This window comes from Schistocerca gregaria, chromosome 4 (assembly GCF_023897955.1).
Source record: "Schistocerca gregaria isolate iqSchGreg1 chromosome 4, iqSchGreg1.2, whole genome shotgun sequence".
In the NCBI taxonomy this organism is placed as follows: domain Eukaryota; kingdom Metazoa; phylum Arthropoda; class Insecta; order Orthoptera; family Acrididae; genus Schistocerca; species Schistocerca gregaria.
The window spans coordinates 543,127,461-543,134,114 of record NC_064923.1 but is presented as its reverse complement, the minus strand read 5'-3'; the positions used below and the strand labels follow the sequence as shown (position 1 = coordinate 543,134,114).

General features: G+C 37.8%; 1 non-coding gene across 1 annotated transcript; it reads right to left on the bottom strand.

Annotated features, from left to right (window-relative positions):
• Positions 1 to 3,394: 3,394 nt before the first annotated feature.
• Positions 3,395 to 3,469, bottom strand: Trnas-cga (transfer RNA serine (anticodon CGA)). Its single transcript has one exon. It is a non-coding gene; the product is annotated as a tRNA-Ser (tRNA).
• Positions 3,470 to 6,654: the final 3,185 nt, after the last annotated feature.

The window sequence follows — 6,654 nt, the reverse complement described above, 5'->3', positions numbered from 1 at the left end:
GGTGTTAGATGCATTCAGCAGCCGCCCATTTCCTCTGCAGGCGAGGGGTAAAATGGTAATAACTCCACTTCTAGGGCGAGTAGAACAATAATACAAAGTTTACATTAAAGAGGAATGTTCCAATTAATTTTCGGTAGCAAAAAAAATGTAATTTTTTGGATTTGGCCACATCTGGCTCCCTTTAATGCTTTTATATTCAGAATGATACACATTTCCATCTTGAGAAATTTGTTTCCTATCAGTTAAATATCACTTGAACCACTCATAGAAAATACTATGGACATCATAACTATACAGTTTTAACAGCAGTAGATTATGGTTTATAAGATCAAACGCTTTGGAATGATCCAAAACCAAGCTACAGATCAGTTTCTTGCCCTCAACAGCTTTTTAAAGAAGTATTAGGAAACTGAAGAGAGCTGTTTGTGTAGATTTGCCTTTTCTGAAACCATTATGTGTATTTACAAGAATTTTAATTTTGTTTAGAAAGTCTAGAACTATGTCATAAATTATTCTTCCAATTATTTTCGAAAACACAGGTAATAATGACAGTGGTCTCAAATTTTTAATCTCAAACTTGCCACCACTTTTATAAACTGGTATTGCTGTTGATGCCTTAGTTTACTTGAAAACACACCATTTCAAAGGAGTCATTGATTATGTCCACCAGTTCAGAGATAATATTATAGGTACTATAATTAATAATTTTATCAAGGGTACCATCAAATACGCAGGTCATTTTACTCTTTAGTTTGCTGATAGCCATTTGTACTCCTTTGGATGTTATGGGACATATGGGCATTGTCCTTTCATTTATTGAAGTTATAACCTTTGTCTTTGGATTATATTTACGGTGATCAGAATTTGGGCAACATTAATATAATGATCATTAAATATATTAGCTATTAGGAGTGGACCATCAACAATTTCATTTCTGTGTTTTATGGTGATTTTATTACTTGCATTTTCATGTTTGCCTGTATGATTATGAATAACTTTCCACATATATTTCATTTTGTTGTTACCGTTTCTGATATATGAATCACTGTGCTTCTTTTTTGCAGCAACTACAGCTTTCCTGTGATCTTTCCTATAACACTTTACATATTGTTTCAAGATAGTATTTTTCTTTGCACTCTAGTGTAGCATTCTAAGACTTTCTGATGACTCTTTGATTTCACTTGTTATCCATGAAATGGATTTTTTGTTTAGTTTCATTTTCTTCAGAGGAACGAAATATCTTAGCATTATTTATAACTTGACAAGAACTTGTTGAAATTTATATCTACAGAATCATTGCTTTCCTTGGCCCAGTTTGTATTTTTTAACATTAGATTATAGACCATAATGCTGTCACCAATAAGTAATCTTCTCTCAATATATCTCCTGTTGTCATTTTTCTCATGAGATTTCTCTAAAGTCAATTTAACTGCTTGGTGATCAGAGAAACCTGTGTCCAATACATCAGATTTAAAGTCACATTTAGAATCTTTGGTCTACAGTACTTTCACTTTTGCTGCTGTATCTGGTGGTATCTTCTACACACATATCCATATTGTATGTTTTTAGCAGATTAACAAGTTTCTCCCTTTTTTTTTACAGTTGCCCTTGAAATTAACATTGAAATCCCCAAACACAATTATCTATTTTGACTGATTATTTAGATAGGGATAGCAAGCACAATTATGTATTTTGACTGATTATTTAGATAGTTCATAAGAATTTCCAAATTTTCAGAAAAAATTCATAATTATATATATATACATGCAATTATAATTTTATATATACTATATACATGCAATTATAATTTTATTACCTGTTTGTTCAGATAAACAATATTCAAATTATTTTCAATACAACAGACGTTTTTAAACCTAATTTCCTTTGATTTCGTATCTGTTCGTACATATATACACGTTCCAACCCCTCTCTATATTTCCCTGCAAAAGCTGTTGACCAACTGGAAGTCTGGAATTCCAGATAGAAACGTTCTTCAATGAACCATAAAAGTACAAAGTAGCATAGTACCAGCGACAGAAGTCACAAACATAGTCGTCTTTCTCTGCCTCCGACAACCGTTGTGAGCCCACAAAGATCAAAGTAGGCACTGCACCCATAACTCGCCAGGAACGACATTTGAAAAATTCCTATCACAGAAGAGGCAAAGAGCATTGTCTTTACCTGACTGAAGTTCACCAACTGGAAGGTCACATGGAAAATCACCAGAATCAGTTGAGAGCCCCATGACTTCATCATCAACACAATCTGAGTCCATTTCTTCTTGCTTAATCAAAGTTTTCTTTAACTCTCGACTATTCTTACTAATAGCTTTTCCACGACCAGATGCACCATGCCCTCTGCCATGAGTTTGGCTTTGGGTTTCAGAACAAGATGTCTGTGATATATCGTAAGTTAAGTTCCTTTTGATAGCTGTTAATTTCCCTCATTCGCAACCACGGCCATGAAGATTAACTGCAGCTGTTTCCTCTTCTATGTAAGCTTCTAATTCGTTTTTATATGGAGATCCTGTCACAAGACTAGCAACACACGGTTTTTGCCCACAAGACAATGTTTTCATCTCCTCAGATATGGGATGCATATCCCTTGGAGACAGAATTAATGCAATTCTAGTAGGCTCGTGGACATAAGTTTCAATAGCATCAGGGTCCTCTTCAGTCTGAACTCTCTTTTCGAGTTCCTGTTGTTTTGGTTGGTCGGCAGGGGCAGGAATCGAAACTTCTTCCCCAGTGATGAATTCATCATCTTGAAATATATTTCTTTCTAAGGAATAAATTCTTGTTACCCCTAGGACTTAGAACCACTTAAACCTAACTAACCTAAAGACATCACACACATCCATGCCAGAGGCAGGATTCTAACCTGCGACCATAGTGGCCGTGCGCTTCCAGACTGAAGTGTCTAGAACCGCTTGGTCACAACGGCCCGCAAATTAAGTAAATAATGACGAAATTGAAGTAATAAGTCCTTATAAATAAATAACTAGAGGCGGCAGATATGTTAGCATGAACAATCAATGCTTCTAATTTACAAAATTGTAATCTAAAAATCTAATAACCTTAGATATCATTATCTTGAGAAACAGCTTAAAAGTTATTACCAAGCTGTGTATGTTTATTTCTTATTTATTTTTATGTCTTCCTCTGTAATTACATTTCTGATAAACTCCCAATTGTTTACATATCAGAGTTTTCCAATTTCCAGAATCTGACGCCTGATTTGTGCATTCTATGTATTTAATCAGATAAGACATGAGCTCTGTACTACCATTACATGTTAGTAACCAAAACCAAACTGTAATTAATTACCAGAATGAGATTTTCACTCTGCAGCGGAGTGTGCGCTGATATGAAACTTCCTGGCAGATTAAAACTGTGTGCCCGACCGAGACTCGAACTCGGGACCTTTGCCTTTCGCGGGCAAGTGCTCTACCAACTGAGCTACCGAAGCACGACTCACGTCCGGTACTCACAGCTTTACTTCTGCCAGTATCCGTCTCCTACCTTCCAAACTTTACAGAAGCTCTTCTACGAAACTTGCAGAACTAGCACTCCTGAAAGAAAGGATATTGCGGAGACATGGCTTAGCCACAGCCTGGGGGATGTTTCCAGAATGAGATTTTCACTCTGCAGCGGAGTGTGCGCTGATATGAAACTTCCTGGCAGATTAAAACTGTGTGCCCGACCGAGACTCGAACTCGGCGGCGGTGTACAAATGCTGCGCAGCTAGCGCCATCTGACGGCCAACACCGAGGTTCCTGGTGTGTCCGCTGTGCCGTGCGTGTGATCATTGCTTGTACAGCCCTCTCGCAGTGTCCGGAGTAAGTATGGTGGGTCTGACACACCGGTGTCAATGTGTTCTTTTTTCCATTTCCAGGAGTGTATTTTTCTACTTTTCGTTTTCGGATGCTACATCTTTTGCTCATCTACAAACATGTAATGAAGTTATCTCTTTCTGAAAATACTATCCATTCCGTGTAGTATAAGTTTTCTGTGTGTAATATACTATTGTGTGACATTATTTGATGAATAATTGGAAAATGTAAACTGTGTACTAAATTTGACTTTCCTACAATGTGATTGACCAATTATTGTAGTTATACTCTGTAGAGCATGTATTTGATTTTTGGTTGCTTCTTTGCGAATTACAGGTATAGTCATGATTTTATGAATTTGCCAATGAAATGAACAAATATACATCCACTAGTTCACTTTCTAGGGCTGCTGCTAGAGTTGTTTTTCTTCCAAGCTTTTGAATTTCAACATCTGCCATCTGTGAGGCCTTAGCCTCACACACACACTGGTGCAGAGTTTTTTTGGGACCACAAAATGTTTCAGTTCTTTTTTAACTCCCATCGTTTTGCCTATGAGAGCAGACACTTCCTCTCGCATTTTGTTTTTATCCCACACCTGCTTTTTGGGGGTTGGTTTAGGTGCCAGATTAGTCCTAAGCATCCAAAAACAAAAATAAAATCATTTTACTGACTGCTTATAATATGGACTGGGGTCTACATTACAAACACAAATGGAGGCCATATTACAGTCACCTTCACCTTGTAAAGTCGTGTAAACAACTTTAAAACGAAATAATATCACACCTTTTAATATATTTGAAACCGTTGTCAATACTTTCTAAGTTGTATGCATGGTGCTTAATATAAGGATTAACCAATTATGGAACATTAATAAAGTGAAATACCTCTCAAAGTTTTGAACTGGACCTTGAAAAATACAAACTCACTGTCACTCAATCACTGTACTGACCTGCTTCCAGCGCTTCTACAGGCCAGTGAGGATACTAGTAGACTAGTTCTAGCTATCACCACTAGAGTTCAGATAAATGTTATTAAGATAGTAAGGGGGCCATATTTGTTGCGGAGGCCATATTACCACCACTTCCCCTATAGTTTATCCAAAATTACTTTATGATTGACAGCGGCAAAACTACGTCATCTGCAGCTACAGCGGATCCCCGAAATTGCCAAACCTTTACCCCAAGCAACACCTGCTCCTTACAGTACGCTTCATTTTCACTCAGCTTGCTGCCCTGTGCGATCATTGCACCGTGTGACTTTCTATGCATTCGTTTTTACTGTTGTAGTTATTACCGTTATTCGTAGTGTGGTACTCAACGATCTCAGCGGGAAGTTCGTCGAAAGTTGTAAGTGAAAAAGGTCGATGTCGTTCTCTTGGCCAGGAGATTGCCACACGAGGGCAGCCAAGAGAAGTGGTTTGCACATCAAGTGCCTACTTTAAGATTGAAAAACTTAATGGTGGCCCGCTGCTCTCCGTTACCAAAGTGATTGACAGAACTACTGCAGCTTTGAATGTAAACAAAAAGACTGTTGTGAAGATTGGGAAGGAAACGTTCGATAAAGAAAAGGAAGCTGAAGAACCATCAAAACTTAACACCCCTGGGATAAAACGACATATGGATAGGCAGATTGCACATTCTTGTACACCGTCTTACACAACTTTGGCTTTCACTATGGACATTTCTGTTGCCATAAGCTGTTGATGGAGAAAGAGGATATAGATTAATGGCGATGCCTATTTGTAAGGCACATTCGTAGCTTAATTATAGACGAAGTGGTGTGGCTTGACGGAACGTGGGCCAATTCTGGTCACGTTGTCAGGCAGTGCTCGACAGACGATACAGTTAAGTGAACAATGGCAATGCCTTCCATCAAGGGTGGCAAATTTTTTCTTCTTCAGGCAGACTCCTCGCAGTGTTTCCTAACAAACATTCTCCTGCTTTTAAATCAAAGAAAACAAGAGATTATCTAGAATAAATGGACTACATTATATTTACAAAGTGGTTCAAAGACTCACTAGTACCGAATCTTTCTCAAACAGTCAACAATTGTAGCAGATAATGCTCCTTACCATTCAATTGTTGTTGACAAGGCACCTACCATGGCAAACCGAAGGAGGAAATGATTGACTGACATCAGAGTCATATTTTGACTGGCTTCAGCGTCTTAACACCGATGTATGCGATGACCTTAAAAAGGTGGAGCTTATGGAAAAAATATCACTCCATAAGCCACAACACCCCCTATACAAAATCGATGAAACGGCAAAAAAAAAAAACATAGGTATTCAGCCATTAGGATACCACCTTACCATGTCCATTTCAACCGAACAGAGTTGATAGGGGTCGAAAATAGAGGTTACGTTGCCAGGAATATTAATAAATTCATCCTCCCTGCAGCTGAAGCAGTCACAAGAGAAGCTCTCAGGAACGTCACCGCTAAGGACTGGAAGAAAGTCGTCAAACATACGCAGAACATCATGGAAGGGACATGGTAGAATGAAGTTATTTGGAAAATTCAGTGCAGGAGACAAAATTTCATTAAAAGACAATAGAGACACTGACAGTGAAGAGACACTTCAAGAATCCGTCATGGTGACGAGAGCGAAATCAGTGTTTTTCCATTATTCCCATAGAAATGGAGAAAAAGCAGATCCAGCTACGTGTTTGTCTTGCGCTGTTTATATCTGTAAATGGTTATATAACAAAATTATATTGTCTTAAGTTTCGAAATTTTGTTGATATGGTCTTAATAGCAACTAATTTCAAAGGAAGTTCATAACAGGCACTCACTATGCATCACACAAAATACATACTACTCTT